At 44.8% G+C, this 13,467-nt stretch overlaps 1 long non-coding RNA gene across 1 annotated transcript in view; it reads right to left on the bottom strand.

Moving 5' to 3' along the window:
• Positions 1-8,323, bottom strand: part of LOC132658518 (uncharacterized) — a 56,273-nt gene extending 47,950 nt beyond the window's left edge. The window contains exon 1 of the long non-coding RNA XR_009598277.1: positions 8,227-8,323. This is a non-coding gene — a long non-coding RNA (uncharacterized LOC132658518). The remainder of the gene's footprint in view (positions 1-8,226) is intronic.
• Positions 8,324-13,467: the final 5,144 nt, after the last annotated feature.

The raw sequence follows: 13,467 nt of genomic DNA, 5'->3' as shown, positions 1-13,467 counted from the left end.
GGGTAAAGCATCCATCGACAGTCTTAGAGGTGGAAGGTCCTACAGTTGAGACTGGAATTCACTGTGTTACACTACCAGGTATGTATCCACTCTGGTGTGATTCCATCTTGGTTGCTATGGTACTTCTCCCAGAAGTATCTGCGTCTATTTGATGCCATTCAATTCAACAGAAAACTTACTGGGTATCAATTTTGTGCCATTTTGTAGGTGCTGGAAACTAAATGAGAAAAAGACACAGTTTCTACACCCAAATAACTTCTAGTCTAAAGAGGGACAGACACACCTAGCTATGAGGCAACTGACTAGCAGAGTAAACTAGAGGATTGCTTTAAAACTTTTCTAATTGTGGAATAAAAGGCTTTATGGCAGATAAAGGAGTCTTGGATATCAGCTGGCAGCTGGGGAGTTCTTTGGTGACAGAGTGGTCACCAAAGGGAGCCCCTGGTTGTGTAAGGGTGCCTGGCAGGGATCAAGATAGATGGACTGACAGCCCCCTCTCAGTTTGCCCATATTCCCTCTGGAAGGACAAGCCCACCCTCTGTGACTGTTGGTGGCCTGATTCTGGCAAATGCTCCATCTGCCCCTTCCAACCGCAACTCTCTCCCAACATGACTCTGAGTCTACCAAATCCCTCCCCCTAATCCACGACTCCAGAGTGCTCTCTCAACCCTTCTCCCCTTTCTGCACACAGGGAAACCGGACTTGCGTCCTAGAAATCCCAACAGAACCAGCACATCAGGGCCTTGCTTTTTCCCCGGAGAATCCACAGCCCAGGACCAGTTCTGGTGGGAAAACCCTAAATGGTGACTGAAAGCATCTCAAATGTGAGAACTTGGCAAGGGATATGGGAACAGGGGACCCCAGGAATTGAACATAGTGGACACACATATCTGCGCTTTTTTGGTTGTTTTTTTTTTGGCCTGCTCTTTGCGGCTTGCAGAATCCTAGTTCCCCAACCAGGGATCGAACCAGTGACCATGCCATTGAAAGTGCTGAGTCCTAACCATTGGACCACCAGGGAATTCCTGTACATTCTTATATGCAGAAGTGTATGTGGTGTGAACACAGGAAAGTGTTTGGCTCAGCTCTCCTGCTACAGAGAGAATAGCTTACTGATTGGCGCTTGGATCCACTGCCACGGTCAAACCTAGACCATGCTTCCAGCAGGCTGCTCCCAGTTGATGGCCAAGAAGTAGGGAACTAGTGCAGGCCTGTTCCTGTGAGAGTCAGGACCCCTCTAATACGCACCTTGGGTTTCTCAACCCCACCCCAACCCTGCCAGCCTGGCAAATCTTTCTTGAAACTGCTGTGCAGTCAGGGATTCTTCCCATTCAATCTTCTGTCCTCACAGCTAGAAAGATGAGCTTGATTTGTAGTGTCAACCTTCTTGCAGTATTACAGGCACTGGGTGCTAAGTGACATTCACGTACATGACTTATCTCCATAGAGCACCTACATGGTAACAAAACTCAAAATAACTCAGAGGGAAGTAAGCTATAGATTTATCTATCACTCTATTTACTAACTCTAGATCATTACCAGACAGAGTCCACTAGCTTTTGATGGAAATAGTACAAGCTACAAGCTGTTACATGTTATAGTAGGTCATGTACAGATGGGAGAGTTGGATCATAAAGTAGGCTGAGCACCAAAGAATTGATGCTTTTGAATTGTGGTGCTGGAGAAGACTCTTGAGAGCCCCTTAGACTGCAAGGAGATCAAACCAGTCAATCCTAAAGGAAATCAACCCTGAATATTCATTAGAAAAACTGATGCGAAGCTGAAGCTCCAATACTTCAGCCATCTGATTTAAAGAGCCAACTCACTGGAAAAGATCCTGAATGCTGGAAAAGATTGAAGGCAAGAGAAGGGGATGACAGAGGATGAGATGGTTGAATGGTATCATCAAATCACTGGACATAAGTTTGAGCAAACTCCCAGAGGTAGTGAAGGACAGGGAAGCCTGGCATGCTGCAGTCCATGGGGTCACAAAGAGTCAGACATAACAAGCAATACCAACAACACAAGTTAAATGCAATTCCAGAGTGCCAATTGCTACCCTGTTCCTTTTTCTCCTTCATGGTGGAATAAAAGTGAGGAAGTAATGAAGAACCTCAAGAATAACCTCAAACCTTGAATTTGATTTAATTAACTTTAAAAAGTAATTATAGTGACTTCCCTTGTGGTCTAGTGGTTAAAACTTCACCTTTCAGTGCAAGAGATGCGGGTTCCATCCCTGGTCAGGGCGCTAAGATCCTACATGCCTCATGGCCAAAAAAACAAAACATAAAACAGAATCAATACTATAATAAATTCAATAAAGACTTTAAAATGGTACACACCAAAAAAAAAAAAACCTTTTAAAAATAGTAATTGTTATTTGTATGGATAATTAACATAAATCCATAAACATGTGTATAAATATTTAATCATTACAAACATTGATACTTTATTATTAGAGGAAAGTTACTTAATAAGATCAGGACATTTGATATAAAGCAGAAATGGGGAGGCCCGGGCTGCCTTCTAAGACCTTTTGTTTTCTACCTGACAGCATCTTTATGTCTCCTCTGAACAAAACTGTAAAAGTAGATGAAACATAATTTTGATGTCTCCCACATCTTATATTTGGAGTTCCCCCCAACCTTTGAACCTTGACTCCTTACCCTGCAGCACTGCTCCCTCCTTACAGTTTTTCTTTCCCCAACAGAATTTACTGAGGACTCTTTTGCTTCCTAGGACTCTGTTCTCTATCCTGTGAATATGATCACTACTGGATCAATGGATTATTTCTCCTCTGGCCACAAAATGCATTTTAACAGGCACTTTCCAGGGTGTGTCTGAGTTCACAGGAAGCAGCAGATGTCTTTGGTTGGGTCCAGCCTGAAATCTCACGCTATAGTACTTTTCCTATCAGTAGAGTTTGCTTTGTAGCACTTTGTCCCTTCCCTTATTATGCCTTTAATACCATAATGGTCTAGTCCCTGAGAAATGTTTAACTTTAAACACACACATACCCAGAATCCAGTAGAATCCACACGTGTGTTCTTTACTCCTGACTCAGGACACCCACCGTAACCCATACAGAATTTCATTAACACGTCTGTCTCATTCAGCACATTCTACCAGCTGCTCAAACTTCTTTAATTTGCCGGGGGGCAATCACTCTGTCACTATGTCATCATCCTTTAGAGAGCTCTCCCTTCTCCAGAATCTCTCTTCTTTTATCTTCCACTACAGGAGACTCTTGGTCTCTTAAAATTCTCCCCCACCCTGGGAATCCTTTCTTCACTGTGATCTTCAGAATGGGTTTTTTTCTATATGGTTCCAGGTAAGACTACCGCTTACAGTAAAGAATCTGCCTGCTAATGCAGGAGATCCAGGTTCAACCCCTGGGTCAGGAAGATCCCCTGGAGAAGGGCACAGCAACCCCCTCCAGTATTCTTGCCTGGAGAATTCCAAGGACAGAGGAGAAGGGTGGACTACAGTCCGTGGGGTCACAAAGAGCTGGATATGACTGAGTGACTGATACATACACACACAGGACAACAGAGGAAATGGAAAACCAATCCCATTCGAGGCAGATATCTTCAAGCAATCACACTTTTACATCACCAAGAAAGTCAGAATAACTCCCCCCTGAGTCTTTATGCTAAACGAAGTCTTTGCCTCCTTTCCCTAGCTGAAGTTGCTCTAATTTGATATGTACCTAACTTTAGAAGAGCGGTGGGCATAGCCCTTGCTTTCTAGGAGAAAGAGGGGAAAAACCTATATTGCCACAATTCTTTCATTGATTTTGAAAATATTGTTGGTCACTTACGCCAAGCAGTAGAGCTAAGGAGTAAGTAAGTCAGACTTGGTTCCACCCTTCTGGAGCTTCTGATTCAGATTCTAGAGCTGGACAGGTTTTAAAAGACTTCCTAAGTCACTGCTGCCCAAACTATTTATCAAAGATCATTAATATTAGATGTGATGTTAACTGCTCTGTCTTGAGTGCAGTGAAGGAAGAAAAGTGTTCAACGGTTAAATTATAATAACTTTGAAATGACAGGTTAGACAAAGCTAAGCCAGTTTCCTCACTCCAGACCTTCAATATGCTAACATACATGTGACTCTGAAGGGCACGGGGAGAGGATGAGACGCAAAATAATAATTTGCATCCTCTAACTTATTTCAACACAAATTCTTTTTGAAGTGTATCGCTAACATCGACTGTTGACAAAACATATTCCTGTAAAGTTTCCCAGACCCAAGTCCCAATTCTTCCTTCTACATGTGGGGAAACTGACATGGCCAAGAACGGGGAAGGGCAGAACCAAGGCAAGACTGGGTCTCCTTCTTATTATTCCCATGATCTTTTGACCATTCCATACTGCTGTTTCTACTATCTTCTCTCTTCTTTGCTTCCCTCCTTGCCTTCAGATAATGGTTATGGTACTTACCTTTTCACCTACTTGCTGCTTTTTTTTTTCTCTGTTATTTATATAACATTGAATCCTAAGCTCTTACATGGCAACGACCAGCTGTTCAGACAATGAAATAATGGACAATTTGTGCTCAGTAGATATTTGTAACCAAAAGATGATGACGGCTTCCCGATGCACCTCTCCTCCAGCCTCATACAGACCTTCCTTCTATAGCAACCGTCCCTGTTCCAACCGAGAATCGTGAGACATCTTGTTTGTAATAACAATAATAATACCTCTGAAAAGGATTAGTCTTGGTATACTGCTTTAGACGTTTTGTTAACAAATCTTAATTGATTTTTCCTACTTACGCAAGAGGTTGCATAATTATTAATACACATGATTTGTACTTGACTAAGTGCTGGATGGAATATACAGAATATCCAGCCTCTCTGTATGGGAAAGACTTGAACGTGAGAATATGGGAGAGGTTGTATGTGAGAATATTTGTGCAAGTACTTGGACTTATGTGAGTATGTGTTTAATTACAAAATCTACCTAACTGAAAGCTAAGTCATATGGATATACTTTTAGATTTTGGAAACTTAAGGTGTGAGGACTCTATCTCAGTTTAAGAGACCCATCACCCTAATGAGCAAGTAAGGGCTGCTATGCTGCCACCTTGTGGTAAGCATGCGTAAGTGAAAGTGAAAGTGTCATTCACTCAGTCCTGTCTGACTCTGCCACTTAATAGACTATAGCCTGCCAGGCCCCTCTGACCATTGAATTCTCCAGGCAAGAATTCAGGAATGGGTTGCCATTCCCTTCTCCAGGGGTCTTCCTGACCCAGGTATCGAACCCGCCTCTCTTGCTTCTTCTGCTTTGGCAGGCAGATTCTTTACTGTCTGAGCCACCAGATAATCTCATGTATGCATCCGTGAGCCAATTAGACCAATACAGCTGACCCTTTTTCTGAGTACATTGTTACATAACGACCCCAAGGAGGAAAGTACTTGTATGAAAGTGTTACTCAAGAAAATGAAATATTTTACAATTAATTAAGTGGTGATTAATTAATTACCATTAATTAGTATTATCATTAATAATATTTATATATTATTTGGGCCATTAAAGCAAGTTTTGCTTAATGGCCAAACAGCAAATCATCACCCCTGAGCATTTACTGTATGTGTGACCCACCCGCTCTGGAGGAATTTCCAAACTTCTAGTGGATAAACAGAAGAACGCATGTCAGTGAGGTACGAAGCAAGCTCTAGTGGGTTATATAAGGAGGTGTAGCCTCAGAAAGCTACTTTAGTTGTTGGATCTCTGTACATTACCAGCTGCAAGAACAATGCTAATCTGGTCCATAGGGATCTGGTAGGTTGGCATCTGCCAGCAAACATTCTACTTGCGTGCGGTCTGATGGGCCTCATGTGAGAGCGAAATATCGAGGGCTGAGCTGTTCTGCTAAGGAAAGACAGCTAAGCTCTCCCACTTACTGAGTCAGTCCCATTCCCACGGATTCCCCGATGGCTCAGCAGGTAAAAAACCTGCCTGCAATGCAGGAGACACGAGTTCAATTCCTGGGTCAGGAAGATCCCCTGGAGAAGGAAATGGCAACCCACTCCAGTAGTCTTGCCTGGGAAATCCCATCGACAGAGGAGCCTGGAGGGCTACAGTCCATAGGGTGGCAAAAAGAGTCAGACATGACTGAATGACTAAGCACTTCCCTTTCCCGTAAGGCAAGCAAGTGACCCAAAACCAGATCAATATAACACTCGCTCCTTCATTCTTTCCTTTAACCAATACTTATTAATTCCAGCGATAATTACTAAGCGTCTGCTGTGTGCCAGGCACTTGCTAGCTGGAGGAGATACGATGGTGAGAAATGGTCCAGTGGTGACCCACAGCCTCTGCTCTCATGGATTTCACAGGACACTGACTAGACCTGGACAAGGTGAGGGTCGACATTTCCACGGGATCATTTCTCATGTGCTGTCACCCATGCCTTCCAACCTACCCTTGGGAGAACTAGTGTCACGTTCTGAGAGAGAAAGGAACAATGACAATTCAAAGGAGCTAGCTAAATAGGAGTTCTGACACTCAAGAGGCCATGAGAAACTGGGAGAAGAGACCATCCACGTTAGAAGATCATAGCTGTGGGTTTATTTCACCTGACAGGTGTTTGCTGAGTTTGTACTATATGCAGAGCAGTGTGCTGGTTGATACAGACCAAACCCAGCCAATGCCTCCAAATAGCTCAATTTTCATTGCAGAACAAGATACACATGAAAAATTAATTAACCTGAGCGGCTTTAAATACAATGTTAAAGGACTGGTACAGGCAGTAAAGGACTAAGGGGAGAAAGTGCCATGAAGGAGGCAGCAAATCTGTCATGCGTTGGACCTTAAAGAGGGACAGGGGTTGGCCAAGTGGAGAGGAGGCGATGGAAGTAAAGGAAAGCCATGCGAGGTGACAGAAACTGCAGGGAGCAGTGAGAATGGGATGTGACTGGAAACGTACCCCGAAGACCATGGAAGGAACTGGAGACTCGTGGCACCTGATAATAAGTCCATTTTATAAACTGAAATGTACAACATTCAAAGAGTGAGTTCTAGCCTGAGATTTCTCCTATGTATCCTCCTAGCCTTATTAGCAGATCTAGCCAGTCAGGTGGGCAGAAAAGTGGATCTATCCACTTTTAAAGTCACCAAACAATAAGGTCACCCAACTAGAGCCAGAAGTGGGTAGACAAAAGGCAAAGGCCTTTTGTTACTAAGTCACCCAGCTCCTCTCCCCATCAAGGCGTCTGGTCTTGAGCTCAGAGAAGAGCCTGTATTTTGGCTCCAGGAAGCAAATTCCAGGATATGTGTCATATCAGAAAGGGGAGTGACAGCTTCTGGAAGAAGCACTGAGAGTAGAAAACGTAGGCGTACAGCTCAGCTGAGGCAGGCCCAGGTCTCTAGTCGGGAGAGAGCTGAGGAAAGAACCACGAGGTTCCCAGGGCACTCCCCCCACAGAGGCCCCTAGACAGTCAGCTCATCGGCGTCACTCGCCTTCCCTGCCTGCTGTGGGCCTCTCCTGAGTTCCGGTCACCTCCCTACCCAGTAACCTGCCCACGGACTGGCTTCCCGGGTTCTTTCCTCGTTGAATCACGTGAGGTGAAGCCGTAGCCCTTTATACCCCGTTACTCACTATCTGCATTTTGAGGATTCAGACTTGAGTGTTTAGTAGTCTATGAACCCTTACCCTTGACATGTGGTCAATCACGACTTTATGACGGAGGACAAGGATCTGCCAACTACAGCCCACGGGCAAAATCTAACCTCCTGTCTGTTTTTGTGTATAAGGCTTGGCAGGAACACAGCTGCGCACATTATGTTGTGTACGGACTATGGATGTTCACAGAGGCTTCTATGCTACAACGGCAGAGTTGAGCTGTTGTGACAGAGACCCTGTGGCCCGCAAAGCCTAAAATATTTTTAACCTGGGCCTTTACCAAAGAAATTACTCACCCCTGGCATAAAATAAACATAATTGATGACTGTAAGACAGGTTCAGACTTAATGGTCAAGGTCTTATAATCGCTTAGAATCTCAGTTTATCACCTCAAAAATGCTTAACGCCTGCCTTGTCCATCTGACGACACTTCAGTGAGGAGCAAATGAAATAACACATATTTGTAAACATTAAATGTAGGGCTCCGGAGCTCCAGAGTCCCTCATCTTTCCATTGCAGCTCTGCTGCTGTTCGAAGACACCTTCCTTCCTCCCCAGGTAGACTGAGCTCCCACTTGCTGCTGGCTGGATTTCTTACCTTGGTTGGACTCTCCTCCCCTCTCCCACTGCTGCCTCCAAAGGGCCTCCAAATACGCCTTTACACTCTGCCAACCTCTCCTGCCCTTTGGTATTTCTGTCACCAAAACAAATTCAAAGGAAGGAAACTCAGGCATTCATCAGTGGGTGACTAAGCGTTAGAAGGGAGAAACCTAAATGAAGATAGTGAAGACTGCTGTGACTAAATCCAAGAATGATTAGGAGAGATGTACAGATGTTTAAAGCACAATGAGTAGACTTTGAAGACAGGGGGCAGAAGTTTATACCTGATTCAATAAATGGGGGGAAGTCCCCCGACGACTGAGTAACGGAGCTAAAGCCGCAGGTGCAGGGCAGGCTCTTGGCTATGGTGGGAAGGCTCCCTAGGGGCTGTCATTCTGTAGGGGCTTCTTCCCAGGCTCCCTTTGACACTGGGACCAGGCATCAAGGTACCATTCACGGACTCTCCACCCCTCACCTTCTGGTTTCCTCGATGATTAAGAGCCTGGCTCTGGGCCTGACAGTAAGCTGTAACCTCCAACTCAAAGGAAGCTCAGCAAGAGTGACCTTGGTAAATTCACTCTGCAGAGCACCGGGGATGTCGGCAAGCATCCCTCGGAGATTTATGGCCCTGAACCTAGTCTCCTATTACTTAGCAATTCTGCTGAATTTTCCATTGAGCAATAAGAGCGGGATAACAGCCCAGCCGCCCAAGGTTAGCAGCCTTCTGAAGTCCACCCAGAGCCACACAACTTCTTCCTAATGGTATACAGGGGAGATTTATTGGGATGTTTTTGCAGACCAGGAAATTGCTCCATGATTTTGTCATTGACAAAGGAGCAAACGTCACTGCCCAGTTTCTGTTGGACTTTCTCCACCTCATTAACTCTTAAACCGGAAATGATGAAAATAGGCTGATTTCTTGTTCAGTTATCAGGTTGGAGGGAAACCCAAACAATATTCTAATTTCATTGTTTTCACTTCAGGGATTATTGATGGCAATTTTAGGGTACAGCTTATATTTTGATTTCCACTTGGTTTCCTGTTCTTGTGGGATTCATTTGAATTGTTACTTGGTTGGACATTCAACATTTCTCTCTTTGTGTTGGTTCTAAACTAGAACCAGGGGAGGGAACACTATAGCATCAGAAGTAATTTTATTTCTACCGTCTTTGCAGATACATCAAAACCACGCACGCATGCTCAGTCATACCCAACTCTTGGCCACCCCATGAACTATAGCTCACCAGGCTCCTCTGTCCATGGAAATTTCCAGGCAAGAATACTGGAGTGGGTTGCCATTTCCTTCTCCAGGGGAACTTCCCAAACCCGGGTCATCTACACCTCCTGCCTTGGCAGGCAGATTCTTTACCACTGCGCCACCAGGAAGCCCAGATATGTCAAAGTGAGTGACCAAAACAGGTTTTTCTTCAGAGAAGGGAAGTCTGCAGCTGTGCTGTCAATTCAAATTTCCATAGAGTATCTGTCATCTACCTACCCTTCCTTAGTCAAGGAATGTCCAAGCCAGGCACATTTGTTCTAATGCTGTTTACGTCTGCTCTGACTTTAAAAAACAGTCAAAATAGAGTGTGAAGTAGTAACAGTAACAGATGGCCTTTGCCATTTTGGTAATAATTGAACTGAATGCCCATGACGGCATTCATATCTGCCACATTCTCTCCATGACACGAGCTGGGACCCGTGATACAGGGCAAGGTAAGGCCGGGATGTAGTCAAAGTTGACTTTCTGAACTGGGAGATTAGGAGAATAGTGGGGCCACCAGTGGAGGAAGATTGAGAGAGTGGAAAGGTGCGCCATTTCTAGTGCTCTCTGGTGTTCCTTTTTGTTAGCCATCTTTCCTAAATGCCATCTGAAAAATAGGAACACTTTTCTTTAATAGCATTCAATATGGCATTTCCGCACCCCCTGAACTCAGGGTGTATGGAGCAGAGGAAGTACTCCCAAATTTGTGAAAGAGCTCTGGGTTACAGGAGATGGCGGGGGCGGGGGGGATGAGATTCAGCTACAGATGCACAGGTCCCGGCAGCTGCTCTGAGTCACTTATTCTTTCAGTGGTATTTTCTTTCTGCCAAAGAGAGTATGAATAACAACTTAGTTTCTTACCTTGGTTTAAGAATTAGAAAGGAGACAGCTTTGGAAAGCCCCTTGCAAGCTCTAATGTGTAATGATACCCTTCATCCCTCCTCATTCCAAAGGAAGTTAAAAAGAAAGTAAAACTGTTATAGAATATTTTGCACAGAAAGGCGAAAACAACGTCCTAAAAACTACCAGTTATTAACGGAACCAAACTATCAATATTGGGTCTCGACACAAAAGGCCTTCTCAGGAAAGCAGCCTGTCTGGCCAGAGACTGCCTTCCGCTGTCCTCCCCCACCCCCACTGTCCTCCCCCCGCCACTGTCCTCCCCCCACTGTCCTCCCCGGACCTCAGTTTCAGCACGGCCCCCCGCCTCCCTCCCTCACACACACATTCTCTGTGGTCGGAGGCTGTCTCTGAAGCTCCACTCCCTTCCTTTTCCCGAGTTGCAGTTACAGGAACTATTGCAAGATTAACTCTCTTGCATTACATTTCGTTCAACAGAATAGCAACTCAAGGCTTTGGGCTCCTGGAACAAGACGGAAAGATCTTCTGCAAAATACTAAGTTTCTGGGACAGAATCTTTTAAAACAATTTCATGTCGGTGATAAGTGTCAGATCAGCAGCCACAAAGTCTGAGTTTATGTTTATTCATCTAATAGGTAACGACTCACAATACTGTACAAATAGCCCACCGATTTACAAGACTAGGATAAGGTAAATTTCATGTAAATTCCATGCAAAAAAAGTAATTTCTTACTCAATCTCATATTGGAATCTTTGCATAATGTGGTGCTTTCTAAGTACTTTCACATGAATTATGTCATTTATTCTTGTGAATGTTGAAAATAGTAGTGATAATGATGAAGATGTATAAACACCCCACTTAACCTGCTTTAGCCAAGAGTAGTTATATCTTTTCTTTTTAATAAATAGACTTTACCTTGATCGATTTTAGGGTGACAGAAAAATTAAGTTGTTTGCATCCTTCTATTTTTTTAAAGCAGTTTTTCTTGTTAGAAGCTAAGGTGTATTTTACTGTGATGAAAGTAACTTCTTATCCAGAGTGAAGACAATGTGTATAAGACAGTCCTGGAGGAGGACATGGCAACCCACTCCAGTATTCTTGCCTGGAGAATCCCATGGACAGAGGAGCCTGGCCTGCTGCAGCCCATCAGGTTGCAAAGAGTCCAACCCAACTGAAGCAACTTAGCGTGTTACACGCATGCATATAAGCACGTACCCTGTAACCAGACCCTAACTCCACCCTTATCAGCTCTATGATCTTGGGTGAGTGAATTCCTCATCCTCTCTGAGCCTCAATTTTCTCATCTCTAAAATGCAAATAACAATAAAAAAGCATTATACAGAGGACTATGAGAATTAAGTGAAATAGCAAAGATAAGTATCTAGCACACAGTAGAGCACAAAATAGATGCTCAAGAAAAGTTTGTTTAGTTTCAAAATCACATTGGCCCATTGGAGGCTGAGACCTTACTGGATCAAAGCCCGCTGCCTACACCTCTGAGATTCTGCTCTTGTGAGTGAATTTACTCTGCCTGCGGACTTTTACATTAGACTAAAACGGAAGATGCTAAAGCTGAAACTCCAGTACTTTGGCCACCTCATGCGAAGAGTTGACTCATTAGAAAAGACTCTGATGCTGGGAGGGATTGGGGGCAGGAGGAGAAGGGGACGACAGAGGATGAGATGGCTGGATGGCTTCACTGACTCGATGGACATGAGTTTGAGTGAACTCCGGGAGTTGGTGACGGACAGGGAGGCCTGGCGTGCTGCAATTCATGGGGTCGCAAAGAGTCGGACATGACTGAATGACTGAAATGAACTGAACTGAACTGAAAAAGGAAGAAAAGGTTCCAGTGACCTGCATCTGGCTTTCCACCCGACCTTGTTAACCTGGCTTTTTGATCTGCTCTGAGAAGAGGGGATTGGAGGGGAAAGCCTGAAAAAAATTGAGAGATGGCCTCTGGACTAGGGTAGGGCTATGCCTGGCAGTACTTTGGCCACCTCACGCAAAGAGTTGACTCATTGGAAAAGACTCTGATGCTGGGAGGGATTGAGGGGCAGGAGGAGAAGGGGACAACAGAGGATGAGATGGCTGAATGGCATCACTGACTCGATAGACGTGAGTCTGAGTGAACTCCGGGAGTTGGTGATGGACAGGGAGGCCTGGTGTGCTGCGATTCATGGGGTCGCAAGGAGTCGGACACGACTGAGCGACTGAACTGAACTGAACTGATGCGTGGCAGAGAGAAATGGTAAAGGCAACAGCGGAGGACAGTCCAGCTGAACATAGGAAGTGCCCAAGTCAACCTCCTAGAGCAATGGTACTCAGGCTTTTTGGCACCAGAATTGGGTTTCACAAGAGACAATTTTTCCATGGAATGGGGCAGGGGTTTCGGGATAATTCAAGCTCATTACATCTATCATGCACTTTATGCCTATTTTGTGGCAGTCTCGGGATATTCCACCTGGACTTCAGGGTTAGGGTTCATGCTCCTATGAGAATCTAATGCTGCCATTAATCTGACAGGAAGCAGAGCTCAGGCGGGAATGCAAGTGATGGGGAGCGGCTGTAGATACAGATGAAGCTTCACTCGCTGGTCCGCCACTCACCTCCCGCTGTGCAGCCCAGTTCCTAGTACTGGTCCTTGACCCAGAGATTGGAGACCCCTGACCCAGAGACCCCCCCCCCCAGAGGGTGCCATATCCAGATGCACTGATGCAATCCAGTAAAATGCAAGACAGCCCAGAAAACTGCCAGAAATGCCTATGGGAGCCTTGCTGGGCCTAACAGCAGTCAAGTGTAAAATATTTTGAGCAGCAGAATCCAGGTGTTAATGCTATATGCCTCACTTGTACTCATTGGCTATGGAACCTGAGGACATTCAGGTTGTGTCTTCAGCAATGTCGGATAAGTGGCTGCAAGTCAGTCAGCCAACTCTGAAAGCGTTTTTCTGCTCTGGACTGGAAGAAAAGGAATAAGAACTTTGGAGGCATGCATGTGAGTGTGTGTTGAAGGGAGGATGATGAGCTAAGAATACAGAAAAGAAAATGAAAAGAGTAAAGATTTATTTGCTAACCAAGAGGGCATTCACAAATATTTCTCCCACATCTCATCCA

This window comes from Ovis aries, chromosome 23 (genome assembly GCF_016772045.2).
Source record: "Ovis aries strain OAR_USU_Benz2616 breed Rambouillet chromosome 23, ARS-UI_Ramb_v3.0, whole genome shotgun sequence".
In the NCBI taxonomy this organism is placed as follows: Eukaryota; Metazoa; Chordata; class Mammalia; order Artiodactyla; family Bovidae; genus Ovis; species Ovis aries.
Note: the sequence above shows the minus strand (reverse complement) of the source record. Positions and strands in the feature narration are given on the sequence as shown.